The 12930-nt window shown below is 41.7% G+C and overlaps 1 protein-coding gene across 1 annotated transcript in view; it reads left to right on the top strand.

Moving 5' to 3' along the window:
• KIAA1328 (KIAA1328 ortholog) overlaps window positions 1-12930 on the top strand; it is a 156557-nt gene that overhangs the window by 91140 nt on the left and 52487 nt on the right. The gene's annotated exons all lie outside the window — the stretch shown is intronic.

Genomic DNA, 12930 nt, shown 5'->3' with positions numbered 1-12930 from the left:
AAAATATCTGGTGCATAAGCAAAGGGTATCGTGAGTAGCATGACAAATCTGTCCTTTAAATTGCCTTCAACTGTTCTTATTCTCTAGTTCTGTCTACAGAGAATGACAATACTGTAATAGCCAATTACGATGTGATTAGGATATCGTTATTTGATTTTTACCCTGTTGCACAGCTTGTAAGTGACTGTTCCACATCCCTCTCTTGTAACATGGCTTTCTTAGCTTAATTAGGAGCTTTGATTAAAAAATACAGAAAAGGTCAGACCTGARCTGTGGACTCTAAATGTGTCAGCTGGGGTCCCCGATGTGAGTGTAGGTTGGGAGCAGACCAAGTTGAGTTCTTCTGCCTGAGCTTTTCATTCCTGGAAAGTTCCACCCTTTACTGTCCCTTGAAGCAGTTTCCCAGTGGGGCTTTTGCAGGGTGTCTCCTGAATTTTTTTCACCTGCAGTTGGAGTCCAGTGACCATAATTACCTTGTGGAGCTCTGCAGTCCTCTGCTAAAGCACACTGAGCACTGGGAGAGGGATATTTGCTTAAGTAGCTTTACAGRTATGAGAATTATAATTTAAGGTGTGTGTGTGTATGTATGCGTGTCTTAGTTACAACACTGGGTGATAYAAGTGAAAACTGAGGTTCTTTCCTTAAGTGAGTAATGTGTTCTGGAAATATTGCTCGGGGAAAGGGAAACACATCCAGGGAATCAGCTTGTAGGCATCTACTTCTGAATGTTATGGTGAAGGCTGCCGCTTCTGCTGGGGAACCCTAAGGTCATAAAGTTGAAATTTTGGGGTTATAAAATCATTTTTTTCCCTTAGTGCATCATTTCAGAAATGCCTTCTTATAGGTAGAGCATGGATCTCCTTTGAGGCATTGAAATTTTATCTTTTTGTGTGGTTTGAGAAAGGAAATAGAAATATAATTCTGCCCTGTGTCAGGACAATATGAAAATAGGAATGAAGAGAGGAATTAACAGTCAGTGTCAGACACAAGTTTGATATCTGAAGCACTTCTGGCTTCAGAGAACCATGGGGAGTGTGTTTTCTTCTTTTTTTTTCCTTTTTTTTTTTCTTTTTTTTTTTTGAGAATTGAAGTAGTTACCTTCAGGAACCCAATAATTAAAATTAGGAAGTTGGTAACATTTTTATTGCAGGCAATTGTAGTGGCGAGATTAACATGAGATATTCTTATCAGAAAACAAGCAGGCACCCTATGATGATCTGACACACGAGAGGCTGCGCGGAGCTGCTGCTCCCCCAAGGGCTGTGATTGTTTTATGGTTTTATCTCGTGATAGCCACGCTTCAGTTTTGCCCTTTTCTGAGGCTTGCGTGCCGTACACATTCCTCCCCTGTAAATTTGTAATTTAACACCACGCTCGGAAATGGCAAATCAGCATGGAACTATTAATCTTATCTCGTATCGTGAAGCAGACACTGATCCAAGAGATCTGATTACTTTGCTGCTGGTCATTATCCAGGCTGGAAGCTGGGCTTGGGTATTTGTATCAACAGATCTGTCATCAGAAAGCGAGAGAGTTCAAAAACAAAGTGAAATTCTGCAATCCGGTGTAATATTTCAAGCCAAAAATGTCATGTGGCAATAAACTCCTTTTACTGGGCACTTAGCTATCGGCTGCAGGGTTAAAGCCCTCACTTATACCCTGAATCTGCAGCCTCATTTCCCAGTCATTAAAAACATAACGGACCCAAATGTCGGGCACGAGGACTTTAAATAATCCCTAGGGATTTTAAGGAGTTCAGGCACAGTCGCCACAGGTTTGTCTTGTTCCGAAATGTTTTTGAGGGAGCCTGCATTAGGATGCCCTGTTGCCAAGTTGCTTTTCCATCTTTGGGGAGGGGTGGGAACTGGMTTCTGTTCAGTCCTGCAGAACTGAGTCTGCTTTAGCTTGAACTGCTCTGGAAGTAGCCAGCTGCATCACCTCCCCTCCAATGAATACCTTATGAACAAGAAATTCAGTTTTAATTTGGATTACAGTTTAGCTAATTAGAGAGAACCCTTTTTTGAATGCCTGACTGAACCATTGTATTTTGGCTTGCTTTTTCCCTTTACTCTTGGCCATTCTTCCTTMATGTTCACTTGATTCTTCTGAATCCTTGATATCTTTCTCATCAAGTTTGCAACACTCAAAAAGATGCAGTCATTTAATGTGTAACAACCTTATGGCTGGACTTGATCTCAAAGGTCTTTTGYAACCATAATGATTCTATGATAATGATTCTATGGGGCAGACTCAGAAGCTCCTTTTTTCCAGTAGGATAGTTTTCTCTACTCTACAACAATATTTGGACTGAAAACTTTTTACCATTTAGAAGTCCCAAAGGATTTTACAGATGCAGAAACTCTTGGTGAGATTTCTTCTGTGCTGAACTGGATGGTTCAACTCTGTTCCTCAAAGGGCTGAATTTTACTGTTGACCTAATTCTGCTTCTGTAAAAGTTAATACTGAAGTGGTTTTAGAAATTTTCAGCCTGCAAGCATTACCATTCTTTGAATCCTGAGTCCAAGAAGAAGAGCTGAAGTGCAGCTCCTTCAGATGCAATAAGAAAGAGCTTAAGCTTGGTAGTTCAAATACAATTATCTCTATCCAAAGAAGCGGCCTAGGAACCTAGATAGAGATGACTTTCACTGCCCGTTATAATTTCATCACCAGAACTCTCAAAATTTCTGCCTTTTGCACCATGGACTCTTTCTGTTTGGCCTGCTTGCATAGGCTGGCATACTAATTAATGTCTGTGTTAACTACAGAAATCAACAATGATAAGTCATGCAAAAAACATAAGCTTCTGCATTTTTTCCTGGTGGTTTTGTTTAGCAGGTATATTGTGAACATAAATTTCCCTCAAGTTGAGACCATGTTTTTGCTAATGGATGACTGTTGTTAATTACCAAATACAATGAGGTGGGAGCAAGGAGTGCCAAAAATAGAGGTACGTACCACTTGCCCAGGTGTAGTCAGTGCCCTGATAGTAGCTCATCACAGAGGTTGTTGAAATTCTGGTTCTGTCTTGGAAATGTGCACATCTGTTCTGGCCAGGGGACACTGCATTGAAGGGCTCAGTCGGATACTGCACTCCCACATCCTTAAGTGGGAAGCAAGACACAGTGTGTTGCAAACTATCAGGACACTTTAGACATATGTACTCCTTTGGCATATTTTTCTATGCTCATGAACAAGACTCAGTTTTGTAAAAGGACTTCTCTTTGCTGCTGACACTTGTGAGCCTTTCTCCACTAAGTCCCTGTAACAGAGATCTCTATGTGGTTTAATTTGGTCTGTCTGTCCAGATTGCTGTGCCTCAGAATGAAGGAGACTCCCTTACAAGGTCACTCCTGCCCTGAAGTAGTGGAGGGCCTTTCAATTTATGCTTGGTCATGCCCTTTTAACTTAATGTTCTCCTTCACACAAGCTGTTCGTGATGGATGTCCATTCCGACAACCTAATGGCCTATGGTAACTATAGAAGAGCCTTTATATCAGTATTCTGCAGCTGAGACCCATCAGGATGGACTGTCAAACTGTTCTACCCCACATCTAGGTCCATTTTATGCGAATAATAACTGATACCATCGCTAAACTTTATGGCATCAAGCAGGACTATAAAAGATCATTTCCATGGGTCAAGAGGAAGTTGATCTTTGTCACTTGATGTATCAGGGGTCGTTTTGCTCTGTCAGCTGTCTGCTTGCAAATACAAAACACACTGCCAAATGACCTCAGCTGTTGGAGAATCTCAGACAATGAGGAGGAGGTCTTCTGGTCTATCCCCAGTATCATTTCTGGTATGTTGAGMGTATTTTGAAGTCCTCGTGGTGGGCATCAAAAGGAGCTGGCTGGCATATCCCAGGGAATGTGAGGTTGCTATTTGCTCCATTCCTGCTCCTTCTTTCTTGATTCCTTTTTGTCTGCAAAATTGCATCYGTTAACTTGTGTATCTGTTTTATATGTTGCATGTCTGCCAATTAAAAGCATTTCATTTTTCACTGCAATCACAGCATGTAGGCCAAGAGGACCTTGAATTTCTGTGTTTAGGGAGGCGAGCGTACCAGTCTTGAGTGAGGTAGCTTGCATCTGTTGCTCAGCAGTCTCAGGGGCATCTGTCCAGTGTGGAGACTGTCAAATATGGTGACAGACTATGAGATGTCATGCTGTGACTAATTTAGGAGGAGATTCTGCAGCAATTGGTGGATTCTGCACAAGACTGAGCCACATATGTTCTCAACCCRAAACATCCCCCCTCCTCGCCAATTGTGGAGTGACATTTGTGCTTCTGTACCCTTCCTTATGCAACTGCAAACTCAAATGTGGACTTCTGATAAGAAATGGAGCTAATTCAAGAGTAGCTGACAGATGTCTCATTAAACAGGTATATAAACTAACCATGGAAAGACTGAAGCGGGAGTTGGGAGCATTATCTCTATGTCTGCCCAAGATGGAGTTTTGCTGCTATCCAAAAAAGGCATTTAACCTTTTAAACTCTTTGTAGTCAACTCTKACCTAACACCGTACACTTCAGTGCATCCAGGATATACATGTTTTTTTAATTAAAAAATGCTATAAAATATAAAATAGTCTATGCTTCCATGTCGATGTACTGCAGTAAAATAATCTATAATTTCCCCACTTTCTTAATTTAGTAATTTGTGCCTGATAGTTTAGGGGCTTTGGCAGCCAACAGGTCATCACCTTGAGGATGGTTGCTTTATCTCTTCACTTTATTCCTAGCAGAAGAGATATAAGCTGCCTCTTACATTCCATCCTGTGTTTACTGTAGGACGGTGTGAGGTAAAAGCACCCAAACCGTTATCTGAGAGCAGATGAGACAGAGAGTAGTCAGYGCCTGAGCCCTTAGACTAAACTGCTCTCCAATATGCGACACTTTTTGAAATGCAGAGAGGCCAAGTGCCATGTTCTGACTTGACTCTTCTCAAGGACTTTGTTAATTTGCTGCTATCAAGACTGTTTAACACATAATCAGGAGGCTACATAGTGTTCTGCCTTGCACTAGCTTTTGGGCAGTTAATGTAGCACTATGTGCTAGTTGGGTTTTGATGAGCCAGTCTTGTTCCCGTCCCTGTTCTGAAGTGCAGCATCACTGCAAAATAAAAATTCGTTCTAAGCAGCTTTAATTTTTTCCTTATGTGAAACTTTGACGAGATGAAGTAAGTCAGCCTGTCTTTAATGGGATTGCATTGAAATGTCTGCTTACGTGCAACTCTTGTTGTCATTCCTTGGCATGATCGTTACTTGAGGGGCAGATTAGAGGTCAATCAGGCAGAGCCACCGGGGCGCCCACAGCTAGCCTCAGGATACTCCCTACAAATGTAAGATCAAAAGGGCAGACGCATGAAAATTACTGTTTACTTTTTATGAATTATTTCCCAGAGATGGGATCGTTAGCGGAATCTAAATGCCGGCCGCCTCTCTTGCAAGGGCACTTCTGATGCAACGCGTGCACTTGGGCACACCTTTCTCTTCTTTTAAAGTCAAAGAATTTTCTGGGTTTGCTTTTATGGAATTTCTGCATTATTTAAATAACTTTCTGCTTGTCTGTTTTTCCACAACATACTGTCCTTGGATGTGCTTTAATTCTAAAAAGACTTCCATTATTTCCTTTGTTTTTTTGCCACAAAGGTATTTCTGGGCTGCTGTTTTTATTCAGGAGATACAAACACTGTATTGCAGGAGGTAACTGTTGAAGAAAGTAAAACTTTTTGGCAATCTTTCTAAGTGAGCAGTGGCTGTCACTTAAAATTCATCACTGGCCAAGGGGGTACCACAGTTATCCCTGTTGTAAATACAGAGGGAAGCTGATATTGGCTATCCTGGTGAGGTGCGTGTTGGCAAATGCTCATGGTTCAATGTCTACTCCAGCCACAGTCTTTGCACATCAAACTCTACACGATCTTGTCCACATAAGTGTCAGGCTTCTGTTTGATCACAGTAATCAGGGCTCCTTCCAAGGGTCACCCTACATTTGCCCTTTCCTCTTATGCCTGGAGCTATAAAAGCAAGACTTCAGAATTCAATCATTTTTTTCAAAGAGACTGGAAATAGCTGAGAACATGTATAGCCCCTAATATGCTAAACTTGTGATTCCAAGCAGAAAGCTGTTTGCTTTTGAGAATAACTCTGCAAAAATTACCTTGAAGGACCAAACACAGGAYGATATTACTCTTTAATGAAAACCAGAATGAACTTTCCTATTATCATCCAATATGTTACCACTCTTAATGTGAAATAATCACATGCTGCCCAGTGTAGGAAGGAAATCAAATTGGGCTGGTAACCAAAATAAAATCCCTTATAGCTATTTTCGTATGTTCTTAAAATGTGTGTTGAGAGATTAGGTGGTAGTTTTCTCTCCCCCACACACACATTTTTGTATAAAGTTTTCTTTTAAAAAATAAAGTTCCTTATAGCATGTCTCTTGTCCCCAAAGGCTGAGGAACAGTTACTCAGTGCTGTTATTTTATCTGAATGCTTTTGCTGCTTAATCCGGCTGGATGATTTGGACAGGTGTGGGGTTTTTTTTCACTCAGCTTGATATTTTCTCAACTTCATTGCTTTTTCAGTATTCATCTTGACAGCAGCAGCTAGCAAACTTCTTGCTACTGTTTGAAAGGGTAAACTGAATGGTTCCCTTTCCATCTTCCCCTTGCCGATGCGCAGAGCTCAGGAAATTCGGGATCCTTGCCAAGCAGCAGAGGTGCAGAGGAAACCTGTGTGTGGATCAGTGGGACTGAAGGAGCAGATCTGCAATTTTTAGTACAGCAACATTCAGAAAGTGGAGACACAGATTCTATAGAAATGAGCCAGTCCACGTTGTCTTGGGCTTTTGCTGCTGCTATAGGTCCCCAGCGCCTGGTGGAGATGACATCGTTTAGGCTCGTAGAGAGCTGCACCAAGTGTCAAAAGTTTTCCTCTCAGTTCCACTGTGAGTTTAGGACTTTCTTGACTGGGTCGGTAGTCAATCTCCTTCCCTCCATCCATGAAACTGTGCTCGTAAGCTCCCGAGATGCCCGAGAGCCTTCTGAACAGATTTGCAGGTGGGATGTGACATACAATGTGCTATACATTTGTCAATCATACTTGTTCTGAGGTGGAATCCCCTAGCTAAATTTTCTTCAGTAAAAGTTTGTCAAATAATTTAAAATATTTCCAACCAAGAGATTCCATAAAAATCTGATGTATCTTTTTTCTTAAATGATTTTTTCCATGCTTTTTCTCACCGTTATCTTTGTTGTTGATATCTTCTTGCCTTTCTTGTAGTAATGTGGAAAACAATGGCTTTAAGATATTTTGGAGGCCGTAAATTCCTTCTCTCCTAAGTCTGTTCCTTGAACTTCTCCTCTGTGTTCGTACAGCTTGAAGCTGGTATGCAAAATGTGGACAGATTTTTAGCGGAGGTCTCCCCAGGGCAGTCAGAGGAGAGGAGGAGTGGAGGACCTTTCTCTACGCCAGGGCTAAGAAGTGTGAGGTACACCTGTCAACCGGTAGCTGCTAAACTAACATTTTCATTTCCCTGTGTACAACCTTATCTTTACAGACAGGTGTTTATGTGTTGGGAAGAAGGGCTATTTCTGGCTCTRCTGTAGCAGAGCCTGGAGGTAATGAGTTGTGTGTAGTAAATCTTGCTTACTCTATAATTTCCACTACATTTCAAATTAGGGGCCTAAATTAGGGTTAGTGTCAGGCTTGCTCTTTTGGTATGTCCTAATTCTGTTTTAAAAGCACATAGCTAAGGACTTTAATATGTTTTAGATTCAGTGCTTGTAAGTTATACTAAACTCCCTAAGGGAGCCAAAATAACTTATTAAAACCTTGCAAATGTTTTTGACTGCTGCATTCTATTATTTTCTATTCCAGTGGTAGCTTACAGCCTCTGCTGCTGATGGGCGGAGGAACACAAACCTCCAGGGCCCATTAGACTTAACTTGTTTACTGCATTGATATCTATATGTTAAATGACAAGAGAGTTCAGGTTATTGAATAATTTAAAATTCAGCTCTAATTGGTGTCATATGACCTGGAAAAGGCCATGGATGACGCCAGGAGCATGCTGTGAAATTCTTATAAATAATTCATAAATTAGATCATTCATTTGCCTGGATGTCTTGTTAAATGCAGAAGTTTGTAAGTAATAACTGATGATATAACACCTGTAAGTATTTAGTTCATATGCTGGAAGGTAATCTACCTTGATGATCTTCTAGCAAAACCTGCCAGAGTCTGAGAGTTAATTGCACTAGGGAGAATGCACTACATTTATTTGGGATGGGGCTTTGGCAGGGCGCACTGTGCAGATGTTGCATTACGCATTCTCTATCAGCTAGACAACTATTCTGTGTATGCCCATGTTAAAAATGCAGCTCATCACTCTTCTGCCCTTATTTCACATGAACTCCAAATGCACTGGGAAATGGTAGTGACCTGCTCTGCTCACAAATAGTATAGTTTTTGAAATATTTATCTAGGTCTTGAACTACTGATTCCTCAGTAAAATAAAGGGCAGAAGTAAAAAATTGAAGTCAGAAGATTGTGATTTTTGGGTTTTATAATGTTGGCAGCACACTGAATGTTAAGTTAGACCTGGTGCTGTCAAGATAAGTATATTTTTCTGTAGTGCAAACAGCTCCGATACAGTTTTGTTTCTGAAAGCAAACATGTTTGCATAATTGTAGTAGTTGCCCATTGCATTGCCATGTGTAGCTGACATTTGGGTTTCCTGGGCACTCTGCTTCCAAGACCTCTAGGACTGACATCTGGACATCTTCACCTCTCCATGCTCATTTTATTTCAGGTGTCTTGGAACATCCTATTATTGATGGCTGCCTCATCAGGCAGCGTAAAGCGAGTTTGCTGCTTTGAAATGGAAACGTTTGTTAGAGAATATCCACTTGTGTAGCTAGAGAGAAGGCTGGCATATTTATGAGCACTAGATATGCACTTAAAGCTGAGTGCCACCAAATGCTCACATGCCACCCTGAATGCAGGGTTTCAGTGCACCTGGCATCCCAGTTCAAGCCCTCTTAACAAAGAGGAGAAAAAAAGGGAAGGCAACACAAACATAGGAGGGGTTCCTTTGCTGTCAGCTAACAGCTATAGATTTGCCTTTTTGTGATGCGATCCTAGCTTTATTTATTTTTTTTGCTGCACCTGTTCAGGATATGGAGTTCAGTGGGTTTTTACGGGGAAAAATATGGGCTTGTGACTGTCATTTGCATGTTCTTTCTTTCAACTGACACTGCTGGTTTTGTTCAGGGGAACGTGGCAATCATGGCTGTACATAATCTCTGCAGAAAACAATGCTTTATTTTTCTGGCTTGAAAAATGGTCAGCTAACCTTCTGCCTTCTCTGCTGCATTTATCCTAGCTCCTGCGGGAGGCAGTTGCTGAGCTGCTATCCAAGCGCTTTGTAATGACTTGCTAGGCTTCTTATGGTAAAGATTTTAATGAAAGTTTATATTATTCAAAAAAAAATAGTAGACATGAATAGATAGTAATTTTACTTTTCAAATCTTTACTTTTTTTTTTTTTACATGCGTCTTGTTGGATTCTTACAAAATCATGAAAAGAATAGCTTCTTAATCTCCTTCTTTGGAGATCTTTAAAACCCGCTTGGATGCAGCCCTGTGCCACGTGCTCTAGGTGACCCTGTGTGAGCAGGGGGGTTGGACTCGATGACCTCTGAGGTCCCTTCCAACCTTCGACATTCTATGATTCTATGATTCTATGATTAATACTAGTTATGCACTTCAGATACTCTTTTAGTTTGGAATAGATGGTTCTTAAAATAGCATTTCTGTTGGCCAGATCTCCTGCTTGAACTTATTTATAAGACATTATCTCCATTCTAGTGATAAAAGCATATGCTTATATTGCTGAACCGAGCTTCCCTGAGTAGAGACCTATCCATCAGCAACACATATGATGAGTACCAGGTTTAGGATGTCTACACCAGGGAGTGTGTTGCCTGCATCGCTTGTGCCTGCCCTTGACACCCTTCTGGGTGCCTCTAGGTGTTGTGGTCTCTCTTCTATCTGTTCAGAAGATCTCATTTCATCTGTACAGATACGTTGCCTGTGTTTCTTTTCTGTTAGCTGCTTCTGCTCATTCCTGGCTTCCTTTAGGCTCCCTGCTCTGTTCTGTACAACAGAGTGGTCCTGAACTCGTGTGTTCCTCCTTGTATTGCTCCTCCACCAAAAGAAGTTCCAGAGTTGAAAGTCCAGCTAAGGCAATTGTGCCCAAGATACTGTCAGCAGCAGTTTTAGTTCATTGCTGCTTTTACTGCATTCAAATATATTTGCAGGTGAAAACTTTAAAGCCTGGTGCTCTCTGTTAAACTCTGACCCTGTTAACATCCGTAAGAATTTTGCTGCTTGCCTTAATGACACAATTTTCTCCCCATGTGTGCGCTGGCCCTCGCTTTTATCTGCAGAGTGCATGACTTCTAGAGTTAATGCTTTTCGGCTGCTGGCCTGCATCTTGGTGTGTACGTGCAGCGCTGCCAGGGAAATCTGCGGGGTTCTTGCCGGCGGTGAGTTTGTGGGGTCTGGTCTGGGCGAGTCCCTGGGGCCGCCGCGCAGGCCGCGGCCTGAGGCCTCACTCACCTCCCGGCGCCCTGTGCTCGCCTCGCGCGGCCATGCGCCTCGCCTCGCCTCGCCTCGCGCGGCCACGCGCCTTGCCCCACACCTCACAGGAACTTGCAGGTGCTGTACAGCTGCCTGGGTGGAACTGCAGCCCTGCTCGTTTGGAAGGAGCTTTAAGGAGCGAATGTGCATTTAGGCTCCGTTCTGACTCCCTCCGCAGATATTCCAGGGATTGCTGTAGACCTCGCAGACCTTCCCCGTGACTGTCAATCTTTCTAGAAATCATTTGAGCTGTTTCTTTTTATTTTGATATGTCTCTTTTTTGYTGCACGAGTGTTTCACATCTAACCAAGTCCCATTTACTCCATATGTCGCAAGGAGCAATCTGAGGTTGGTTGGTYGTGTAAGCCTCCGTTAAAGGAAGTGGTGTCTTCAGACACCATACAGCAGGCACGGAAGGGCTCCRCAGAGAGGAAAGCACAGCTGGTCCATCATGGTCTGTCGTGGTTTCCATGTGTCCCACGGGCAGCATCTTTCTTCAGCTCTTCTTGTAAAAGTGCCTCCTAATTCCTTATGCTTGCGCCTCCTTAGGCTCATGGTAGTAGATGAGTCTAGTGTTTTTTACCCCTCTTTTCCCTGTTACCCGGCCCACATCTTACGGATTTGTTATGACAAGCTCTAGTCTCACATGATCCTTCCCGCGTGCTTTTCAGTCCTTTTTTCCCGTAGTAGGTTTCAATTAAACCTTTAAGAGAAAATGCAAATTACCTAAGAAAATGCTGGCTCGCTTTTGGCTTGCCAATGGTTATTTTTCCTTTGGGATTAGACCCTGCAAGGTACTGAGCACCCGCTAAAGGCACGTGAGATTGGAACTGGGTGTCATCATACCTGTTGCAACCTCCTTCATCTAAAAGAACAAAAAAAACCCTTGCGTGCCATGGCATTAATGAGAATGCAAAAATACAGTAACTGTGAAATAACATTAAAGTTTCTCTGCCTTGTTATGAAGTATTTAAATGTCAGTGCCATTTCTGAGACCATCAGGGCAGTTTTAATGGAAGCCAGGGTCAACAAATGCTAACTGGTACCTCTCTTTTAAGGCCTTCGGGGACTCCTAATAGAGTCTTAGCCGTGAAGTTAATTTGCGATTTGGACCTTTATTCTTAAATCTGGTCCCGATGATTATTTTATGCCATTTTTGTTCATGTGCTTAGATTTCTTATAATTTTCCTGTCTCTTTGGTCAAAAAAAATAAATTACTAAATAAATTAAAAAGAGTTCTTTCATTTTTTTCTTTTTTTTTCTTGCCTGCTTTTGTTTATGGGCTGGAAGAAAACTAGGTATGTGCTTTTTGTAGACCTATTCTGTCAGCTCTAACAGGATCCGTTAAGAATACCCTCACCATATCTCCCACAATCTTCTGTCCTGGGCATTTAAAAAACTAGACATCTTGAAACCCTTTTTTTCCCTTGTTGCCCCCCATAGTATCGTGGTAAAAGCAGGTGAAGTGGGATGTGAGAGGCAGAATGTAACCATGGGGTTCTCTTACTTTCCTTTTTCTGTTGCTGGTCATCTCTGTGTGTTGTCTAGTTTAGATTATAAGGTCTTTGTAGCCTTTACTTGTCTAGATATAGTGCAGAAAAGGATGGCACGCTACAAATAATAAATAACAAAAGTCTGTCTTTTKGGCAGCATGTTGCATTTCTGCGCAGTTGCCCTGCCAGCCCCTCTGACTTGAAAATATTTTCATGTCCTGCACTTTTCACCCAGTCCATGCACCTGACTTTCCTCAGACATTTAGTACTGACATTAATGCAAATGCCACCAACTCATGGGGCCCTTTGGGGCAAGACATGACATCCATTGCTTTCTGTCATAAGGTGGAGAGGTGTTTTTTTTTTTTTTGGGTCCACAAATCTGGGAATAATAAAATATCAGTATTCAGGTGCTAATCCACATTAATTCATATTCTATGAAGTCTACAAGAAACTTGTAATTGGATGCCTTGAAGGGCAGCAGAGTATATTTGGGATTTGTTTATTTATATATAAAAACAAGTATTTAAATAATACATATAAACATCGCATGGATTTGGGTTACATCTCTCTTCTAATCCTTGCTGGGTGCTGCCTTGCATTCTTAAGTTCTAGGGGTTTGGGGCTTCCTGATTTTCTTCCGCTGTGTGTGGGCAATACCTGAGCATTTTGTAAGCATTTTGAGAGTATAAATAATATTTTTCTCCCCATCACCAAATTTCACTGCTGCTGAGGTACTTTAGCAGTCTTTAACTAAAATTTAAACCTAGTTTATCTAATTAACAA

The sequence above is a fragment of the Nothoprocta perdicaria genome, unplaced genomic scaffold, assembly GCF_003342845.1.
Source record: "Nothoprocta perdicaria isolate Ctin4 unplaced genomic scaffold, notPer1 scaffold_10, whole genome shotgun sequence".
Classification (NCBI taxonomy): Eukaryota; Metazoa; Chordata; class Aves; order Tinamiformes; family Tinamidae; genus Nothoprocta; species Nothoprocta perdicaria.
This window is presented reverse-complemented; position numbering and strand designations above follow the sequence as displayed.